The sequence below is a fragment of the Arachis stenosperma genome, chromosome 5, assembly GCF_014773155.1.
Source record: "Arachis stenosperma cultivar V10309 chromosome 5, arast.V10309.gnm1.PFL2, whole genome shotgun sequence".
In the NCBI taxonomy this organism is placed as follows: Eukaryota; Viridiplantae; Streptophyta; class Magnoliopsida; order Fabales; family Fabaceae; genus Arachis; species Arachis stenosperma.
Window position 1 is genome coordinate 73,194,716 of NC_080381.1, and position 23,782 is coordinate 73,218,497.

General features: G+C 40.2%; 1 non-coding gene across 1 annotated transcript; it reads right to left on the reverse strand.

The window, feature by feature from the left end:
• Positions 1–4,217: 4,217 nt before the first annotated feature.
• On the reverse strand, positions 4,218–4,325 carry LOC130984373 (small nucleolar RNA R71). The gene has a single exon (XR_009088312.1). It is a non-coding gene; the product is annotated as a small nucleolar RNA R71 (small nucleolar RNA).
• Between the last annotated feature and the right edge of the window lie 19,457 nt (positions 4,326–23,782).

The window sequence follows — 23,782 nt, forward strand, 5'->3', positions numbered from 1 at the left end:
CCTCCATTCTACTTCATTTTCACACAACACAACCCCCTCTTCTATACCTTGGCCAAAACCTACACCTCCCCTTCTCCTCCATCTTTTCTTCTTCTTCTTCTCTTCTTTCTTCTCTTGCTCGAGGGCGAGCAATATTTTAAGTTTGGTGTGGTAAAAGCATAAGCTTTTTGTTTTTCCATAACATTGATGGCACCCAAGGCCGGAGAATCCTTGACAAATGGATTTTTGCCGGTATAGAAATTATTAAGTAGTCAATCGTAGTATAGTCTAAACCGACGCAAAATCCATTTATCAAACAAATCTACAATCTATAATCGAGAGTATTCGTCCCGAGTCGTTCTTCCCTAGGAATGCTACAAGGATGCATGAATTGGTTAAGTGGTCTTTTTGTGGCTTGAAGAGTGTGGCATAAAAGTGTGAATAAAAGGAAGCAACAATCAATCAATATTAAAAGCCTTGGCCAAGGTTGAACATTGGAAGTCCCATCACTATAGCTTCCTTCAATTGTGATAACAAAGGAGTGTTGCTTCACTTAGTTAACTGATGAGCGGATAATTTGTACGCTTTTTGGCATTGTTTTTAGTATGTTTTTGGTAGTTTTAGTTGAGTTTTTATTATATTTTTATTAGTTTTTAGTTAAAATTCACTTTTCTGGACTTTACTATGAGTTTGTGTATTTTTCTGTGATTTCAGGTATTTTCTGGCTGAAATTGAGGGATCTGAGCAAAAATCTGATCCAGAGACTCAAAAGGACTGCAGATGCTGTTGGATTCTGACCTCCCTGCACTCGAAGTGAATTTTCTGGAGCTACAGAAGCCCAATTGGCGCGCTCTCAACGGCGTTGGAAAGTAGACATCCTGGGCTTTCCAGCAATATATGATAGTTCATACTTTGCCCAAGATTTGATGGCCCAAACCGGCGTTCAAAGTCACCTCAAGAAATTCCAGCGTTAAACGCCGGAACTGGCACCTAAATGGGAGTTAAACGCCCAAACTGGCATAAAAGCTGGCGTTTAACTCCAAGAAGAGTCTCTACACGAAATGCTTCATTGCTCAGCCCAAGCACACACAAGTGGGCCCGGAAGTGGATTTTTATGTCATTTACTCATCTCTGTACACCCTAGGCTACTAGTTCTCTATAAGTAGGACCTATTACTATTGTATTTTCATCTTGGTTCTTCTGGTTCCCTCTCTGGGGCCGAAACCAATGATCACTCTTGTTCTTATGTATTTTCAACGGTGGAGTTTCTACACACCATAGATTAAGGTGTGGAGCTCTGCTGTACCTCGAGTATTAATGCAATTACTATTGTTCTTCCATTCAATTCCGCTTGTTCTTGTTCTAAGATATCACTTGTTCTTCAACTTGATGAATGTGATGATCTGTGACACTCATCATCATTCTCACCTATGAACAAGGTGACTGACAACCATTCTTGTTCTACAAGCAACCAAGGCTTAGTGAATATCTCTTGGATTCTTTAATCGGAATCTTCGTGGTATAGGCAGGACTTGATGGCGGCATTCAAGAGAATCCGGAAGGTCTAAACCTTGTCTGTGGTATTCTGAGTAGGATTCAATGATTGAATGACTGTGACGTGCTTCAAACTCTAACCTGCTGGGCGTTAGTGACAGACGCAAAAGAGGGATTCTATTCCAGCAGGGGCGGGAACCAAACCGGTGATTGGCCGTACTGTGACAGAGTGCGTGAGCATTAGCTTTCACTGCGAGGATGGGAGGTAGCTGCTGACAACAGTGAAATCCTACACGAGCTTGCCATGGAAAGGAGTAAGAAGGATTGGATGAAGACTGTAGGAAAGCAGAGAGACGGAAGGGAAGGCATCTTCATACGCTTATCTGAAGCTCTCACCAATGATATACATAAGTATCTCTATCTTTATCTTTATGCTTTATTCGTTTATCACTATACCCATTTGAGTCTGCCTGACTGAGATTTACAAGGTGACCATAGCTTGCTTCATACCAACAATCTCCGTGGGATCGACCCTTACTCACGTAAGGTATTACTTGGACGACCCAGTGCACTTGCTGGTTAGTTGTGCGAAGTTGTAGTGATCACAATTTCGCGCACCAAGTTTTTGGCGCCGTTGCCGGGGATTGTTTGTGTATGGACAACTGACGGTTCATCTTGTTGCTTAGATTAGGTATTATTTTTCTTCAGAGTTCTTAAGAATGAATTCTAGCGTTTCAAGGTGATGTTCTTATCATCACCAAAGCTGATTGATCATCATCAATTTAGCTCTTGAATGCAATGTCCTGCTGAAGCTTAGCCGGCCATGTCTAATTCCTTTAGACTAAAGCTTTAGACTAACATTGCATGATTCCTGGAATTCTCATTAAGAATTTTGATACCTTTATTTTCCTTTTCACTTAAATTTTCGAAAAATCCAAAAAAAAAAATTACAAAATCATAAAAAACCAAAAATATTTCTTGTTTAAGTCTAGTGTCTCACTTTAAGTTTGGTGTCAATTGCATGTTTCTGTTCTGCTTGCATTTTTTCGAATTTGTGCATGTGTCTTCATTAATCTTCAAGTTGTTCTTGATGATTTTCTTGTTTTGATCTTTGAATTCTATTGACTTGAGTGTTTTGTGTTTCTCATATGCATTCTCATGTTGTTAGTGTCAGTAGTATACAAACTGCTAAGTTTGGTGTCTTGCATGCATTGTTATTTGATTTTAATTGCATTTTGATTATTTCTTCATTATAAAAAATCCAAAAATATTTTTTAATTTGTGTCTTTTCAAGTCAATAATACAGAGAATTGAAGATTCAGAACATACTGCAGAGGAATTATACAGAAAAAGCTGGGCATTCAAAAATGCCCAGTGAAGAAGGCAGACTGGCGTTTAAACGCCAGCCAGGGTACCTGGTTGGGCGTTTAACGCCCAAAAAGGGTGCATTTTGGGCGTTAAACGCCAGAATGTATACCATTCTGGGCGTTTAACGCCAGGAAGGTGCTAGGGGGAAGATTTTGTTTTCAAAATCAATTTTTTTTAAGTTTTCAAAGTTTTTCAAAATCAAATCTTTTTCAAATCAAATCTTTTCAATCAAATGTTTTCAAAATTAATTTCTTTCCTTTTTCAAAGATACTTACTAACAATTAATGATTTGATTGAACATTTTTTGCCTTTTCTGTTGAGGAAGGTTTTATGTTTGAATCATATCTTTTCTTGTTAGGCAAGTCATTAATTTTTAAAATCATATCTTTTAAAATTGTTTTCAAATCATATCTTTTAAAATTGTTTTCAAATCATATTTTCTCAATCACAATTTTTTAAACCAATCATATCTTCTTAACCACATCTTTTTCAAAATAGTTTTCAATCAAATCTTTTTGATTTCTAATTTCAAAACCTTTTTCAAAAATCACTTGATTTCTTTTCCACTTTCATTTTTTCGAAAATTAAGTAATGTTTTTCAAAAATGTTTTCAAAATCTTCCACTTAATTTTCGAAAATTACTTCCCTTCTTCTCACATCCTTCTGTTTATGGACTAACACTATCCCTTAATGCAAAATTCGAACTCCATCTTTTTCTGATAAGTTCGAGTTTTCTACTTCTGTCTTCTACTCTTCTTTTCCTCTGACACTTAAAGGAATCTCTATACTGTGACATAGAGGATTCCACATTTTCTTGTTCTCTTCTCTTTCTTATGAGCAGGAGCAAAGACAAAAGCATTCTTGTTGAGGCTGACCCTGAACCCGAAAGGACCTTGAAGAGAAAGCTAAGAGGAGCCAAAGCACAACTCTCTTTAGAGGACCTGACCGAATTCTTCAAAGAAGAAGAACACATGGCAGCCGAAAACAACAACAATGCCAACAATGCAAGGAAGATGCTGGGTGACTTTACTGCACCTACTCCCAACTTCTATGGGAGAAGCATCTCTATCCCTGCCATTGGAGCAAACAACTTTGAGCTTAAGCCTCAATTAGTTTCTCTAATGCAACAGAATTGCAAGTTCCATGGACTTCCATTGGAAGATCCTCATCAGTTCTTAGCTGAATTCTTGCAAATCTGTGACACAGTCAAGACTAATGGGGTTGACCCTGAGGTCTACAGACTGATGCTATTCCCTTTTGCTGTAAGAGACAGAGCTAGAATATGGTTGGACTCTCAACCTAAAGAAAGCCTGGACTCTTGGGAAAAGCTAGTCAATGCCTTCTTGGCAAAGTTCTTTCCACCACAAAGATGGAGTAAGCTTAGAGTGGAAGTCCAAACCTTCAGACAGAAGGATGGAGAATCCCTCTATGAAGCTTGGGAAAGATACAAACAATTAATCAGAAAATGTCCCTCGGACATGCTTTCTGAATGGAGCATCATAGGTATTTTCTATGATGGTCTCTCTGAACTATCCAAGATGTCTTTGGATAGCTCTGCTGGAGGATCTCTTCATCTGAAGAAGACGCCTACAGAAGCTCAAGAGCTAATTGAAATGGTTGCAAATAACCAATTCATGTACACTTCTGAAAGGAATCCTATAAACAATGGGACTAGTCAGAAGAAAGGAGTTCTTGAGATTGACACTCTGAATGCCATACTGGCTCAGAACAAGATATTGACTCAACAAGTCAATTTGATTTCTCAAAGTCTGTCTGGAATGCAAAAAGCACCTAGCAGTACTAAGGATGCTTCATCTGAGGAAGAAGCTTATGATCCTGAGAACCCTTCAATGGAAGAGGTGAATTACCTAGGAGAACCCTATGGAAACACCTATAATTCTTCATGGAGAAATCACCCAAATTTCTCATGGAAGAATCAAAAGAGACCTCAACAAGGTTTCAATAACAATAATGGTGGAAGAAACAGGTTAAGCAATAACAAGCCTTTTTCCATCATCTTCTCAGCAACAGACAGAGAGTTCTAAGCAGAGTACTTCTGACTTAGCAACAATGGTCTCTGATCTAATAAAGACCACTCAAAGTTTCATGACTGAAATAAGGTCCTCCATTAGGAATTTGGAAGGACAAGTAGGTCAGCTGAGTAAGAAAGTTACTGAACTTCCTCCTAGTACTCTCCCAAGTAATACAGAAGAAAATCCAAAAGGAGAGTGCAAGGCCATCAACATGGCCGAATTCTGGAAGGAAGAAGAGGCAGAGGACGCCACTGAGGAAGACCTCACTGGACGTCCACTGGCCTCTAATGAGTTCTCCAATGAGGAACCATGGGAATCTGAGGCTCAAGATGAGACCATAGAGATTCCATTGGACTTACTTCTGCCATTCATGAGCTCTGATGAGTATTCTTCCTCTGAAGAGGATGAGTATATCACTAAAGAGCATGTTGCTAAATACCTTGGAGCAATCATGAAGCTAAATGACAAGTTATGAGACTTGGGAGGATGAACCCCCTTTGCTCACCAAAGAACTGGATGACTTGTCTAGGCAGAAATTGCCTCAAAAGAGGCAAGATCCTGGGAGGTTTTCCATACCTTGTACCATAGGCACCATGACCTTCAAGAAGGCCTTGTGTGACTTAGGGTCAAGTGTAAACCTCATGCCCCTCTCTGTAATGGAGAAGCTAGGGATCTTTGAGGTGCAAGCTGCAAGAATCTCATTAGAGATGGCAGACAACTCAAGAAAACAAGCTCATGGACTTGTAGAGGATGTTCTGGTAAAAGTTGAAGGCCATTACATCCCTACTGACTTCATAGTCCTAGAGACTGGGAAGTGCATGGATGAATCCATCATCCTTGGCAGACCCTTCCTAGCCACAGCAAAGGCTGTGATTGATGTTGATAGAGGAGAGTTGATCATTCAAGTGAATGAAGAATCCTTGGTGTTTAAGGCCCAAGGACATCCCTCTATCATCATGGAGAGGAAGCATGAAGAGCTTCTCTCAAAACAGAGCCAAGCAGAGCCCCCACAGTCAAACTCTAAGTTTGGTGTTGGGAGGCCACAACCAAACTCTAAGTTTGGTGTTGAACCCCCACATTCAAACTCTAAGTTTGGTGTTGGGAGGTTCCAACACGGCTCTGAGCATCTGTGAGGCTCCATGAGAGTCCTCTGTCAAGCTAATGACATTAAAGAAGCGCTTGTTGGGAGGCAACCCAATGTTTTATAGTTAACTATTTTCTTTTGTTATTTTATCTTTTTTGTAGGTTGATGATCATAAGAAGTCACAAAATCAATGAAAAAAGCAAAAACAGAATGAAAAACAGGAAGAAAAATAGCACACCCTGGAGGAAGATGTTGCTGGCGTTCAAACGCCAGTAAGCCTAGCAGTTGGGCGTTTAACGCCCAGTCTGGCACCATTCTGGGCATTTAACGCCAGAAAGGGGCACCAGACTGGCGTTAAACGCCAGGAAAGGGCAAGAACCTGGCGTTAAACGCCAGGAATGGGCACCAGCCCGGCGTTTAACGCCAGAATTGGCTCAAAACGTGATTTTTGATGCCATTTGGTGCAGGGATGACTTTTCCTTGACACCTAAGGATCTGTGGACCCCACAGGATCCTCACAAACCCCTCACCTATCAAATCCCATCTCTCTCTTCACCACTCACCTCCATAAAACCCCACTTACCTCACCATCCAAATTCAAACCACTACTTCTTCCCCTTTTGGCCTAACCACAAAGCCATCTCCCTCTCCTCCATTTCTTCTTCTTCTACTCTCTTCTTTCTTCTTTTGCTCGAGGACGAGCAAACCTTTTAAGTTTGGTGTGGTAAAAGCATTGCTTTTTGTTTTTCCATAACCATTTATGGCATCCAAAGCCGGTTCAACTGAGAAGGCATGACCTCAAGCCCATCACTAAGAAGAAGATGGAGCAAACAAGAGACCCCTCTCATCAAGAAATCCCTGAGATACCTCAAGGGATGCACTTTCCTCCACAAGACTATTGGGAGCAACTGAACACCTCCCTAGGAGAGTTAAGTTCCAACATGGGACAACTAAGGGTGGAGCACCAAGAACATGCCATCCTCCTCCATGAAATTGGAGAAGATCAAAGGATCATGAGAGAGGAGCAACAAAGACAAGGAAGAGACATTGAGGAGCTCAAGCACTCCATAGGATCTTCAAGAGAAAGAAAGAGCCGCCATCACTAAGGTGGACCCGTTCTTTAATCTCCTTGTTCTTTATTTTTCTGTTTTTCGAATTTTAGTGCTTTATGTTTATCCATGTTTGTGTCTTATGATCATTAGTGTCTTAGTGTCTATGCCTTAAAGCTATGAATATGAATCCATCACCTTTCTTAAATGAAAACTGTTTTTATCACAAAAGAACAAGAAGTACAGGATTTCAAATTCATCTTTAAAACTAGCTTAATTAGTTTGATGTGGTGACAATACTTGTTGTTTTCCGAATGTATGCTTAAACAGTGCATATGTCTTTTGAATTTGTGGTTCATGAATGTTAAAAATTGTTGGCTCTTGAAAGAATGATGAAAAAGGAGACATGTTACTGAGGATCTGAAAAATCATAAAAATGATTCTTGAAGCAAGAAAAAGCAGTGAATACAAAAAAAAAAAAAAGAAAGAGAAGGAGAAAAACGAAAAAAAAGGGAGAAAGAGAAAAAGAAAGAAAAAGAAAGAAATAAAGTTGTGATCCAAGGCAATAAGAGTGTGCTTAAGAACCCTGGACACCTCTAATTGGGGACTTTAGCAAAGCTGAGTCACAATCTGAAAAGGTTCACCCAATTATGTGTCTGTGGCATGTATGTATCCGGTGGTAATACTGGAAGACAGAGTGCTTTGGGCCACGGCCAAGACTCAATAAGTAGCTGTGTTCAAGAATCATCATACTTAACTAGGAGAATCAATAACACTATCTGGATTCGGAGTTCCTAAAGAAGCCAATCATTCTGAATTTCAAAGGATAAAGTGAGATGCCAAAACTGTTCGGAGGCAAAAAGCTACTAGTCCCGCTCATCTAATTTGGAGCTTAGTTTCATTGATAATTTGGAGTCTATAGTATATTCTCTTCTTTTTATCTTATTTGATTTTCAGTTGCTTGGGGACAAGCAACAATTTAAGTTTGGTGTTGTGATGAGCGGATAATTTGTACGCTTTTTGGCATTGTTTTTAGTATGTTTTTGGTAGTTTTAGTTGAGTTTTTATTATATTTTTATTAGTTTTTAGTTAAAATTCACTTTTCTGGACTTTACTATGAGTTTGTGTATTTTTCTGTGATTTCAGGTATTTTCTGGCTGAAATTGAGGGATCTGAGCAAAAATCTGATCCAGAGACTCAAAAGGACTGCAGATGCTGTTGGATTCTGACCTCCCTGCACGCGAAGTGAATTTTCTGGAGCTACAGAAGCCCAATTGGCGCGCTCTCAACGGCGTTGGAAAGTAGACATCCTGGGCTTTCCAGCAATATATGATAGTCCATACTTTGCCCAAGATTTGATGGCCCAAACCGGCGTTCAAAGTCACCTCAAGAAATTCCAGCGTTAAACGCCGGAACTGGCACCTAAATGGGAGTTAAACGCCCAAACTGGCATAAAAGCTGGCGTTTAACTCCAAGAAGAGTCTCTACACGAAAATGCTTCATTGCTCAGCCCAAGCACACACCAAGTGGGCCCGGAAGTGGATTTTTATGTCATTTACTCATCTCTGTACACCCTAGGCTACTAGTTCTCTATAAGTAGGACCTATTACTATTGTATTTTCATCTTGGTTCTTCTGGTTCCCTCTCTGGGGCCGAAACCAATGATCACTCTTGTTCTTATGTATTTTCAACGGTGGAGTTTCTACACACCATAGATTAAGGTGTGGAGCTCTGCTGTACCTCGAGTATTAATGCAATTACTATTGTTCTTCCATTCAATTCCGCTTGTTCTTGTTCTAAGATATCACTTGTTCTTCAACTTGATGAATGTGATGATCTGTGACACTCATCATCATTCTCACCTATGAACAAGGTGACTGACAACCATTCTTGTTCTACAAGCAACCAAGGCTTAGTGAATATCTCTTGGATTCTTTAATCGGAATCTTCGTGGTATAGGCAGGACTTGATGGCGGCATTCAAGAGAATCCGGAAGGTCTAAACCTTGTCTGTGGTATTCTGAGTAGGATTCAATGATTGAATGACTGTGACGTGCTTCAAACTCTAACCTGCTGGGCGTTAGTGACAGACGCAAAAGAGGGATTCTATTCCAGCAGGGGCGGGAACCAAACCGGTGATTGGCCGTACTGTGACAGAGTGCGTGAGCATTAGCTTTCACTGCGAGGATGGGAGGTAGCTGCTGACAACAGTGAAATCCTACACGAGCTTGCCATGGAAAGGAGTAAGAAGGATTGGATGAAGACTGTAGGAAAGCAGAGAGACGGAAGGGAAGGCATCTTCATACGCTTATCTGAAGCTCTCACCAATGATATATATAAGTATCTCTATCTTTATCTTTATGCTTTATTCGTTTATCACTATACCCATTTGAGTCTGCCTGACTGAGATTTACAAGGTGACCATAGCTTGCTTCATACCAACAATCTCCGTGGGATCGACCCTTACTCACGTAAGGTATTACTTGGACGACCCAGTGCACTTGCTGGTTAGTTGTGTGAAGTTGTAGTGATCACAATTTCGCGCACCATTAACCCCTAATTATAGAGGAAAGTCAAGTAAGAGTAATTAACTCAAGTCACAAGTCCTAGTCTTACCCTAGGGAAGTCTAGCTTTAGTGCACTCTAAGTCAATTAGCAACAATTAGCAATCCTCAATTCTTAATCAACAATTGACATCCATTATTCAAGTGTCTCCAATGACTCAACCACTAGGCCAAGTGAGGGAATACTACTCCATATCTAAAGTTGGCATTTTCTCAAACATTTGGAGGGCAAGAATGAAAGACATAGTAAAATTGAGAAGAGATTTAGAACCAAAGCAATTCAACACAAGAGATTAACAACAATCAACAATGAACAACAATGAAAATGAGATCTTCAATGAATCAATAGAGTTCAAAACAACAAAGTTAAACCTAAGATCTACAAGAATTGAACAATTACAAACACTAATTGAGATTAGAGATAAGGATCTACAACATGAACAAAGTAAATTGAGAGTGGCAATAGATCTCACTAAAGAATGGTTGAGAATTGAGAAAATGAAGATGAATCCTAGAGAGAAGTTGGAGTTTCTCTCTCTACAAAATGTAACTAACTAAAACTATCTATCTCATGATCTAGAATTAGTCTATGGATGTGAATGTGTGAATGTCATGTCAATCCCCTTCAATCCTTGGCTCTTATATGCATTTTGGCGCCAAAGTTGGTTGCTGAAACCTTCCCAAAATCGCCAGGCACGTGTTGCCTTAATGAGGTCATGTGCCATCATCGGCGCGTGCGCGCATGGTACGCGTGCGCGTCCTTGGCCTGTCTCGCAATGTGCGCGCGAGCGCCTTGTGCGCGTGCGCGTGCATGGCTGACTTTGCTTCTTTGACTTTTTATGCTTCTCTCCACTTGTATGCTTCCTTCCTTGCTCTTTTGATCCATGCCTAGCCTATTTCATCCTGAGATTACTAGCAAACACATCAAGGCATCTTATGGAATCAAAGAGAAGCTTAGAATTCATCAAAATAAGGTTTAAAAGCATGTTTTTACACTTAAGCACACATATGGGAGAGATAACAAAACCATGCTAATTCATAGGCTAAATGTGACAAAAGGCTATCAAGATGCTCTGAATTCAATATAAAACAAACCGTCAAATTGGGGTTTGTCAACCTCCCCACACTTAAGCCTTAGCATGTCCTCATGCTAAAATAAGAAGGAACTAAGGGATATGACATTAAATGAATGCAACTAAACTATATGAATCCTATCTATATGCAACTACCTAAAGCAATTGGAAATGCTTAGTTCAAACAAATCAATTCCCAAGAGCATGTGTAAGCACAAGAGCTAGACAATAGGAATTAAGTCCAAACCACAATTGTATTGAATTATCAAAAAGAGTTCAAACTTGCAAGAATATAGGTAATATGGGTGAATACATGTGATTGAACTTTTGAACCCTCACCGGATGTGTATCCGCTCTATTCACTCAAGTGTTTAAGGGTTAATTCACTCAATTCTCTTCTAATAATGTTTTCCAAAATTTGATTTTCTTCTAACAATCAACACTTATTCAATGCATGCATACATTCATCATGAGGTCTTTCATTTAGGTTGTAATGGGGTTAGGGTCAAGGTAGGGTCATTTATGGTTAAGTAGACTAGGATTTGAATCTTTGATTAGCATAGACTTTCCCACCTAACCTATTTAATGACCTATACAAGTTCAAGCTACTCTAACTACCCATTCTTCACTTTTTCTTACATACTCATGCATTCTTATTTGGTTCATAACACTTATGCATTGATTCCTTTTTATTGACTTCACTTTGGGGCAATTTGTCCCCTTTTTACTATATATTTTTTTCTTTTTCATCATCATATATTTTTTTTCTTTTTTTTTTCTTTCTTTTCATTCATTTTTTTTTCTTTTCTTTATATACTTTTTTTTTCTTTTTCTTCTTTCAAACTACATACAAGAACATCAATGCATAAGGTCTTTACATTTAATCAATACATGAATATGTACCCAATTCCTAAACATGAAAGTGTACTACCCCTTTTATCCTATCCAATGTTCCCAAGCCTCACCAACTTTGAATAATAAAACACTCTCACTAGCCTAGGCCAATCAAAGATCCAAACAAGGACTTTTCATTAGTTTTTCCGCCTTGGGCTTGTAATGTGCTAAAATAAGAATAAATTGGTTAATCATAGGCTCAAATTGGCTAACAAAGGAATATAAAAGGGTTGGCCATTTGGGTAAGTGGCTAATGAAGTGATGGCCTCAATCATATAAATGCATAAATACAAGAAGTAAATGGATATATAGAATCAAGCGAATCAAGGATCATAATCATAGAAAGAGAACATTTTCACACAAGAATGGAAAATAAGTGGTTATAAAATGTAACCACATCAATAGGCTCAAGTCTCACAAGCTTGTGTTCTCAATTCAATACATGCTTCACAAAGTATGAAATTCAAGCAAGTTTTACCCAAAAATTTTCTTTCAATCAATTGGGTTAATGCCCTATATTTAAGCTTCTTGAAAAATCTCAATGTTTGACTAAGCATTGTTGTGATTGAAAAGTTCAAAAATTTCTTAGTTCACCCTTTCCTTTTTCACTTAAAACCAATATGTTATGCAAAAAGGGTGACTAAATATTTGCAATCCAAAGTACGATTTCTAATCACAACTACAAACTAAAAATAAAGATAAACAAAAATGTATAAAGAAAAGTCCAACTAAAAGTATGAAATCTATCATCTAAAACATCCAAGGATATCCATAAGCATCAAAGTATCTAAAATCCAAAATAAATCCAAAATAAGCAGTAAAAGTATCAAGCAGTAAAAGTATCTAAAATAAACTCAAAATACATCAAATATACACAAAAGGTGTGCAAAGTGAGATAGCTAGAAAAGTGGCTAAAATGTTCACCAGTATCTAATGATGCCGCCGGCTACCTCCCCACACTTAAGATCAAGCATCGTCCTCGATGCTAATCCTGAGGATCCGGGATAGGTACACCGGTAGGCTCTGGCTGTGGCGGTCGTACCGGCTGAGACTCCTGTGTCTGAGGTGGTGATGAGTGAGAAAGAGAGAGAGAGAGAGAAAAAAAAGAGAAGAGGGTTTGGGTGGTGATGAGAGGGAAGGAGAAGGGGGTGTGGGTGGTGAGGGAAGGTAGCCGTCCGGTGGCGGAGCAGAGGTGGCGGAGGGGATAGAAGAAGAAGATGGAAATGGGGGATGGGGTTTCTGCGCGACTGCGCAGTGCGCGTCGCGCATTAGGTCATCATCATTTTAAATTGACGCGCGCGCGCACCTTGCGCGTCCGCGCGCATTAAGGAATCTAGGGACCTACGCGTGCGCGCACAATGCGCCCACGCGTGGACGATCAAAATAGGCAAGGATGCGTGCAAGGAGTTGGGCTGGAGGCTTAAGGTTGGCCCATATGGGGCCTAACTCTCTGGTCACTGGCCTGGGGGTTGCACTACCAGGCCTGCGCGTACGCGGTATGTGCGCGTCCGCGTAGAATTGGCAGTTTGCCATAGGGCGCACAAGCACGATACGTGCGCTCGCGTCCTTTTCTTCTCTTGGCTTATGGACGCGCACGCGGCATGTACGCGTCCACGCGAGTTGAGTTGGGCCAGGGGCTTATTGTTTGCCCAGAGCCGGCTCAACTCTCTGGGTCTTGGCCCAGAAGTTGCAGTAGCCGATTGACGCGTACGCGGCAGGTGTGTGTACGCGTGCGTTTCCTTATATTTGTATGGACGCGCACGCACGTAGTGCGCGTTAGCGTGGAGTGAGTTGGGCTTGAGGCACAATGCTGGCCTATGAGAGGCCCAACTCTCTGGAATATGGGTGATGATGCATCCGCTCATGGACGCGTGCGCGTACATGGTGCGCGCGCGTCCACCCTTTTTTTTTTTTTTTTGAAATGCCTAAAAGCTCTAATTGCCCAAAGACTCCCCATGGTTCCTACAACTCCTTATTTAGTCAAAATCACACACTTTCTAAAATGCAAGTTGGTTTTGAGATTTATTCTATTTCTACTAAGCACAACATACATGTTAATATTCTAGCAACTAGTGTACACAAACAAGCTAATTATGAAGTGAAAAACTACCTACAATGGTAACTCAAATCTCTTATTAAACAAAATTAGAAGGGAGTGGAAAGAGTTTACCATGGTGGGGTGTCTCCCACCTAGCACTTTTAGTTAAAGTCCTTAAGTTGGACATTTTAATGGAGTCCTTGCTATGGTGGCTTATGCTTGAACTCTTCTTCGAATCCCCACCAATGTTTGCTCTTCCAATAGCCTCCGGGATCCCAATTTAAACGTACAAGGCCTTCAAGGGGGCCTAAGCAAGTAACAAGGCCCCTAAGTTGATAGTGATCTATGTATGTTCCGGGGTCCCATACTTTGTTTGTCAACCCCTTTTCTTCTTGATCTTCATGCTTCCAATAGGGTGACAAACTTATTGAATTCTCCTTGTAACTCATACTCATCATCTTAATCCCATCGAGTTTGGCTTCGCTCGGCTTTTGAAACTCAAAGTTTGATCTTTCGTCCTTTATGCGCCTTGTTTCCCATTGTCCACCAACATCGAATCCGTTCTTACTCTCTAGCCCACATAGGGTTCTAAGTTGACCGTCCGTTTCTAACAACGCATATTGATATGGGCCAAGAAAATTAAAGGATGAGATGATTACCCACTCAATTTGTAATTGGGACGGCGACTTAGCAAGGAAGATATCCAATGGTCTTGACATTGTAGGTTCCACTTCCTTTGGCTCCTCCATGATGATTTCCATCTTTTGATAACTCTTTTTAAATTCTTCTTGTTTGCTAACTTCCTTCAAACCTTTATCATTGATCAAGTTATGTGTTGGAGGTTGCGCACCCTCCTCAACATTGGCTTCACATTCGAAGGGGGAAGCTTCAACAAGATCACCATTGTCACTTGATGTAGAGTTATTTTCGTTGATGGAACTTCCTTCTTGTTCAACCTCCTCTAGGTCTTCTTCCACTTCTTTATCTTCAACAATCTTCATTTCCTCCACTTGTTGCAACACACACTCCATTTCCTTGTGCTTAACTTGAGACTCTAAAGTCTCTCTCATACCTTCCTCTTTGGTTGCTTTCTCACAATAATCCGTGAACTCGTTTCGCTTGTGATATGAATCCCAAGAATCTATCTTTTGACGGATGGTTGCTTGAAGTCGATCCATTTCTTCCTTGAAACGATCCGTTAATTCTTGTTCCGCTTTACTAACATAAATAGGATCATATTGCTCTTGGATTAATGGACATTGATATGCTTCCATGGAGGTTTGTGGCGGAGAGGGAGAATTATAATATGGTTGGAAAGAAGATTCATCAAAGCTTTGAGGTGGGAAGTCATTTTGGTTATTGGTAGAGGGTGAAATTATACGGGACGTAAATTCTTGGAGGGTGGAGGTGAAACTAGTGAAGGCGGTTTGGAGCTCTTCTTGCTCTTGAAGAATGATACCAAGTGCATCATCCATAGGGACTTGGGTTGGAGGGTAGAAATGTTGGAGTGGTGGTGATTCAAGGGTTGCTTGTTCATAATCGTCACAAGGGTATGCATAGGGGGAATATAGATTTGGATCATATGTGGGCACTTGGTGGAAATAAGATGTGGGTTGAGAATATGGTGCATAGAATGGTGGTGGTTGAGTGGTATAACCATGATAAGTGTCATCATATTCGTAGGAATGATATGCATTATAGGAAGGATTACCATCATAGTAACTTGAAGGGGAAGGTTGCCATGATGATTGCTCATATGGATATGGCTCCCTTCCTAAGAATTCATCTCTCCCATAATGTGAGCCATCATTCAAGTTTTCATCGCCTACAAAATAGTCATAGTTATATCCAAAACCACAAGGACGAGAATTCATAGTGGCAAATAGAAACAAAACCAATAGAGATCTTAAAACTAACAAACAAACAAAAGACAAACATATTCACAATATTCACATATTTACATTAACCAAAGCCATGGCACTCATGCGCATTCCTCGGCAACGGCGCCATTTTGACAAATGGATTTTCGCCGGTATAGAAATTATTAAGTAGTCAATCGTAGTATAGTCTAAACCGACGCAAAATCCATTTATCAAACAAATCTACAATCTATAATCGAGAGTATTCGTCCCGAGTCGTTCTTCCCTAGGAATGCTACAAGGATGCATGAATTGGTTAAGTGGTCTTTTTGTGGCTTGAAGAGTGTGGCATAAAAGTGTGAATAAAAGGAAGCAACAATCAATCAATATTAAAAGCCTTGGCCAAGGTTGAACATTGGAAGTCCCATCACTATAGCTTCCTTCAATTGTGATAACAAAGGAGTGTTGCTTCACTTAGTTAACCCCTAATTATAGAGGAAAGTCAAGTAAGAGTAATTAACTCAAGTCACAAGTCCTAGTCTTACCCTAGGAAAGTCTAGCTTTAGTGCACTCTAAGTCAATTAGCAACAATTAGCAATCCTCAATTCTTAATCAACAATTGACATCCATTATTCAAGTGTCTCCAATGATTCAACCACTAGGCCAAGTGAGGGAATACTACTCCATATCTAAAGTTGGCATTTTCTCAAACATTTGGAGGGCAAGAATGAAAGACATAGTAAAATTGAGAAGAGATTTAGAATCAAAGCAATTCAACACAAGAGATTAACAACAATCAACAATGAACAACAATGAAAATGAGATCTTCAATGAATCAATAGAGTTCAAAACAACAAAGTTAAACCTAAGATCTACAAGAATTGAACAATTACAAACACTAATTGAGATTAGAGATAAGGATCTACAACATGAACAAAGTAAATTGAGAGTGGCAATAGATCTCACCAAAGAATGGTTGAGAATTGAGAAAATGAAGATGAATCCTAGAGAGAAGTTGGAGTTTCTCTCTCTACAAAATGTAACTAACTAAAACTATCTATCTCATGATCTAGAATTAGTCTATGGATGTGAATGTGTGAATGTCATGTCAATCCCCTTCAATCCTTGGCTCTTATATGCATTTTGGCGCCAAAGTTGGTTGCTGAAACCTTCCCAAAATCGCCAGGCACGTGTTGCCTTAATGAGGTCATGTGCCATCATCGGCGCGTGCGCGCATGGTACGCGTGCGCGTCCTTGGCCTGTCTCGCAATGTGCGCGCGAGCGCCTTCTGCGCGTGCGCGTGCATGGCTGACTTTGCTTCTTTGACTTTTTATGCTTCTCTCCACTTGTATGCTTCCTTCCTTGCTCTTTTGATCCATGCCTAGCCTATTTCATCCTGAGATTACTAGCAAACACATCAAGGCATCTTATGGAATCAAAGAGAAACTTAGAATTCATCAAAATAAGGTTTAAAAGCATGTTTTTACACTTAAGCACACATATGGGAGAGATAACAAAACCATGCTAATTCATAAGCTAAATGTGACAAAAGGCTATCAAGATGCTCTGAATTCAATATAAAACAAACCGTCAAATTGGGGTTTGTCAATCCTCTAGAAAAGGGAAAGGGAAGACAAAAGCTTCCACCTCCGAGTCATGGGAGATGGAAAGATTCATCTCCAAAGCCCATCAAGACCACTTCTATGATGTTGTGGCCAAGAAGAAGGTGATCCCTGAGGTCCCTTTCAAGCTCAAGAAAAATGAGTATCCGGAGATCCGACATGAGATCCAAAGAAGAGGTTGGAAAGTTCTAACCAACCCCATTCAACAAGTCGGAATTTTAATGGTTCAAGAATTCTATGCCAATGCATGGATCACTAGGAACCATGATCAAAGTATGAACCCGAGTCCAAAGAATTATCTTACAATGGTTCGGGGGAAATACTTAGATTTTAGTCCGGAAAATGTGAGGTTGGCATTCAACTTACCCATGATGCAAGGAGATGAATGCCCCTACACTAGAAGGGTCAACTTTAATCAAAGGTTGGACCAAGTCCTTATGGACATATGTGTGGAAGGAGCTCAATGGAAAAGAGACTCCAAAGGCAAGCCGGTTCAACTAAGAAGACTGGGCCTCAAGCCTGTGGCTAGAGGATGGTTGGAGTTCATTCAACGCTCTATCATTCCCACTAGCAACCGATCTGAAGTCACCGTGGATCGGGCCATCATGATTCATAGCATCATGATTAGAGAGGAAGTAGAAGTTCATGAAGTCATCTCCCATGAATTCTACAAAATAGCCGATAAGTCCTCTACTTTGGCAAGGCTAGCTTTTCCTCATCTTATTTGCCATCTATGTTACTCAGCTGGATTTATCATAGAAGGAGACATCCTCATTGAGGAGGAAAAGCCCATCACTAAGAAAAGGATGGAGCAAACAAGAGAGCCCACTCATGGAGCCCAAGGGACGCATGAGGAAGCTCATCACCAAGAAATCCCGGAGATGCCTCAAGGGATGCACTTTCCTCCCAACAACTATTGGGAACAACTCAAAACTTCCTTAGAAGAGTTGAGTTACAATGTGGAACAATTAAGGGTGGAACATCAAGAGCACTCCATCATTCTCCATGAAATAAGAGAAGATCAAAGAGCAATGAGGGAGGAGCAACAAAGGCAAGGAAGGGATATAGAACAGCTTAAGGACATCATTGGTCCTTCAAGAAGAAGACGCCACTAAGGTGGACTCATTCCTTGTTCTTATTTCTCTGTTTTTCGATTTTTATGCTTCATGTCTATTTATGTTTTGTGTCTCAACTTCATGATCATTAGTATGTAGTAACTATGTCTTAAAGTTATGAATAATTCCATGAATCCTTCACCTCTCTTAAATGAAAAATGTTTCTAATTCAAAAGAACAAGAAGTACATGAATTTCGAATTTATCCTTGAATCTAGTTTAATTATATTGATGTGGTGACAATACTTTCTGTTTTCTGAATGAATGCTTAAACTGTGCATATTTTTTATCTTGTTGTTTATGAATGCTAAAGTTGTTGGCTCTTGAAAGAATGATGAACAAAGAGAAATGTTATTGATGATCTGAAAAATCATAAAATTGATTCTTGAAGCAAGAAAAAGCAGTGAAAAAGCAAAAGCTTGAGAAAAAAAAATGGCAAAAAAAATAGAAAGAAAAAGAAAAAGCAAGCAGAAAAAGCCAATAGCCCTTAAAACCAAAAGGCAAGGGTAAAAAGGATCCAAGGCTTTGACCATCAATGGATAGGAGGGCCCAAGGAAATAAAATCCAGGCCAAAGCGGCTAAATCAAGCTGTCCCTAACCATGTGCTTGTGGCATGTAGGTCCAAGTGAAAAGCTTGAGACTGAGTGGTTAAAGTCGTGATCCAAAGCAAAAAGAGTATGCTTAAGAGCTCTGGACACCTCTAACTGGGGACTCTAGCAAAGCTGAGTCACAATCTGAAAAGGTTGACCCAGTCATGTGTCTGTGGCATTTATGTATCCGGTGGTAATACTGGAAAACAAAATGCTTAGGGCCACGGCCAAGACTCATAAAAGTAGCTGTGTTCAAGAATCAACATACTTAACTAGGAAAGTCAATAACACTATCCGAAATTCTAAGTTCCTAGAGAAGCCAATCATTCTAAACTTCAAAGGAAAAAGTGAGATGCCAAAACTGTTCAGAAGCAAAAAGCTACAAGTCTCGCTCATCTAATTAGAATTAATATTCATTGATATTTTGGAATTTATAGTATATTCTCTTCTTTTTATCCTAATTGATTTTCAGTTGCTTGGGGACAAGCAACAATTTAAGTTTGGTGTTGTGATGAGCGGATAATTTATACGCTTTTTGGCATTGTTTTTAGGTAGTTTTTAGTATGATCTAGTTACTTTTAGGGATGTCTTCATTAGTTTTTATGCTAAATTAACATTTCTTGACTTTACTATGAGTTTGTGTGTTTTTATGTGATTTCAGGTAATTTCTGGCTGAAATTGAGGGATCTGAGCAAAACTCTGATAGGAGGCTGACAAAGGACTACTGATGCTGTTGGAATCTGACCTCCTTACACTCAAAATGGATTTTCTGGAGCTACAAAACTTCAAATGGCGCGCTCTCAACGGCGTTGAAAAGTGGACATCCAGAGCTTTCCAGCAATATATAATAGTCCATACTTTATTCGTGATTAGATAACGTAAACTGGCGCTCAACGCCAGTTCTATGTTGCTGTCTGGAGTCAAACGCCAGAAACACGTTACGAACCGGAGTTGAACGCCCAAAACATGTTACAACTTGGCGTTCAACTCCAAGAGAAGCCTCAACTCGTGGATAGATCAAGCTCAGCCCAAACATACACCAAGTGGGCCCTGGAAGTGAATTTATGCATCAATTACTTACTCCTGTAAACCCTAGTAGCTAGTCTAGTATAAATAGGATAGTTTTCTATTGTATTAGGCATCTTTTGACTGCTAAGTCTTTTGATCACGTTTGGGGGCTGGCCATTCGGCCATGCCTGAACCTCTTTCACTTATGTATTTTCAACGGTGGAGTTTCTACACACCATAGATTAAGGGTGTGGAGCTTTGCTGTACCTCAAGTTTCAATGCAATTACTATTATTTTCTATCCAATTCGATTTATTCCTGTTCTAAGATATTCGTTGCACTTCAACTTGATGAATGTGATGATCCGTGACACTCATCATCATTCTCACCTATGAACGTGCATGACTGACAACCACTTCCGTTCTACCTTAGACCGGGCGCATATCTCTTGGATTCCTTAGTCATAATCTTCGTGGTATAAGCTAGAATTGATGACGGCATTCATGGGAATCCGGAAAGTCTAACCTTGTCTGTGGTATTCCGAGTAGGACTTCGGGATTGAATGACTGTGACGAGCTTCAAACTCCTGAAGGCTAGGCGTTAGTGACAGACGCAAAAGAATCAAGGGATTCTACTCCAACCTGATTGAGAACCGACAGATGATTAGCCGTGCTGTGACAGAGCATTTGGATCATTTTCACTGAGAGGATGGGATGTAGCTATTGACAACAGTGATGCCCTACATACAGCTTGCCATGGAAAGGAGTAGGAAGGCTTGGATGAATGTAATAAGAAAGTAGAGATTCGGAAGGAACACAGCACCTCCATGCACTTATTTGAAATTCCCACCATTGAATTACATGAGTAACTTTATCTTTATTTCCTGTTTATTTTATTTATCTTTTGAATATCTAATCCAATCATATTTGAATCCACCTGATTGAGATCTACAAGATGACCATAGATTGCTTCATACCAACAATCTCCGTGTGATCGACCCTTACTCACGTAAGGTATTACTTGGACGACCCAGTGCACTTGCTGGTTAGTTGTGCGAAGTTGTGAATTGAATTTTAGACACCATGATATTGAGCACCAAGTTTTTGGAGCCATTATCAGGGAATTAATTCCATACAACAATAAAGAGTACGAATCACAATTTCGTCCACCAGCCATGGAGGTCGGTCGGACGACCTCCCTACACTTAGAAATTTGCACCGTCCTTGGTGCATACAAAGAAGAGCAAGGTGGATGGGTTGCTACAATTGATGAGCTCCTTCAAAAGGTTGTGCAGATGAACTTATTTGTTGCCCCATTTAGAAGCTTTTCCATTTTTTTCCTTCTCGGTGGCCAACCTCAATGGAGAGAAAAAGAAAGAAAATTAAGCCTACACAAAGATAGCGAAGCATAAAGAACATAGGGGGGGCTAATGCTAAATAAGAGTAAGGTTCTCACTACATGTTAGCTACGCATGTTAGTGAGAAAGCAATTCAAGCAAAGGCATATTAACTAATGCTTGATGCAAGAGTAGAGTTAAAGCATGAAGAGCAGTCAAAAGCATCAAGTTCAACTAGAAAGAATAGGTCATGAGAGACATACAAGTTCATATCAATGCATAAAGAGTATAAGAGTCATACAAGATTAAGCATTGATTTAAAAGTTTCATCACCCAACAATATCAAACAAGTCAAGAAGCACCAAAATTAGGCAAGAAATTCTCAACAATTGAGTAAGAGAATTCAACACCATTATTAAAATAAGAAACTCGAAAGAAAACAAAGTAAAAACATGCTATAAAAATAAAATGAAAATGCGAAAAATAAAAGTATGCAAATGCAATGGACAAAAGAAAATGGAAGATGAGAAAAAAAAAACTCTTTTTTTTACCGGTGCGGATGCGTTATGCGCGCTTACGCGCCGATGTACAGTTTGGCAGAAGGACGCTTACGCATCAGGTGCACGCACGCGTGGGTTGCAGGCATAGAATAGGCACAAACTGGGCATAACTCTCTGGAACATGTACCAGGAGGGCAGGTGGCACTATCGGCGCGCACGCGCACAACGTGCGTGCGCGCGCATTGCACATTTAACATCAAGGACGCGTACGCGCCAGGTGTGTGCACGCGTGGGTGGTTTGTGCCTCATGCATGGTGCTGGCGCAGTGTAGGCACAACTCTCGGGTCAATGTATGGAGGCATGAAATTTTGCATCCACGTGTACGCGTACATGGCGCGTCCGCATGGATGTTCAAAAATGCTTGAGGCGCGTACGCGCGCCAGGTGCGCGCACGCGCGGGTTGGTGCTCTGTTTTTCAAAATTTTTTTCATGTTCTTGCACCAATTCAAGCATTCCAAACCTCCAAACAGCTACCCAAACACCATAAAACCTTATTCAACCTACTAGACTTCCAAATAAGCTCAACAAACCAATAAAAACAAGAAACTAAACTAATTCTACTAGTATGTACAAAAGGAAAAATGAAAAGATGTTACCATGGTGGGTTGTCTCCCACCTAGCACTTTTGTTTATTGTCCTTAAGTTGGACATTTTGAAGGCTCCTTGTCATGGTGGTTTATGCTTGAATTCATCTTGAAACTTCCACCAATGCTTGGACTTCAAGTAAGCTCCAAAATTCAAGATCAATGGCACCAAGCTTTGATGAAGTTCCACACAAGCTAAGGGCTTCCAAAATTGATCTTCATCTATTCCCGAATCCCAAGTCTTGTTTCTACACGCATCTTCAAGTTGATCATCACAATTCCAATAGGGTGAGAAGTGATCCGAATTCTCAAGTAAACACCAAAGCATCTTCCTAGACCCCTTTAGTTGAGAACTATACCAACCATTGTTCTTAAACATTGAGTTTCCAACCATGAGGAACCTTGATTGGCATTTCCACCCACTAACCAATTCTCTCCTACTCTTGACTCCACAAAGGGCTCTAAGTTTCCCATCATTTTCAATCAAACCATATTCAAGTGAGAAAGTGAAACTTAGGGATAGAAATTTTACCCATTCAAATGTTGTGTTGGATGATGGTGACTTAGGAAGGGGGACCTCTCCACACTTAGCCAATGTGAGATCCATTCCCTTGTGCTCTTCCTTGATTACTTCCACCTCTTTACAACTTTCCACAACTTCAATCTCTTCCTCTTGGTGGCTCTCTTCCAATTCAATCTCTTCTTCATTGCTCACCAAGGGCATGGGAGGTGAGGTATCTTCTTCTTTGATCTTAATTTCAAGCTCAAGAGGAGAGGATTCAGTTGTAGATAAGAAATTCTCAATGATTGAATCCATCTCTTGATCAACCTCTTCCAATCTTTCTTTCATCACTCATACTATGCCTTGGAGGTTGCGCATTATTCTTCTCAACATCAAATTCAAGCCCATTGGAAGAAGGCTCAACAACTTCCATTAAATCTTCAATAACATCACTTGGTGTGGAAGTGTTCTCAAGCTTGAAATCCACCTCTTGTTCAACTTCGCCTAACTATTCAACCACTTCTTCTTCTTCAATAATCCCTTCCTCCTCCACTTGTTGCAAGAAATACCCCATCTCTTTGTCCTCATGTTGAGATTCCAAATCTCCTTCATGCTCCTTTCTTCGGTTGATTTCTCACACTCATCCGTGGAGATGCTTTGCTTGTTGCATGAGCCCCATGAGTCCAAGACAGCGGTAATGTTAGCAAACTGAGCCATGATTTTTTCAAATATGGGAGGTGATTCATCTTGTGGTTGAGAGTTCTCATACATTGGAGGTGGTTTATCTTGGTAATAGTATGGAGGTGGTGGTTTTTGAGGGTATTGGGGGTTGAATTGGGGTGGTTCTTCATATAGTTCATATGGTTCACAAGGTGGTTGGTATGGTGAATATGGGTTAGGGTCATATGGAAGAGTTTGATGAAAAGGGGCTTGTGAGTAAGGTAGTTCAAAATCATGTTGAGGGGATGGTTTATAGGCATGTGGTGGTTGTTGACAATCACAATAAGGGTCACCACATCCATTAGATTGATAT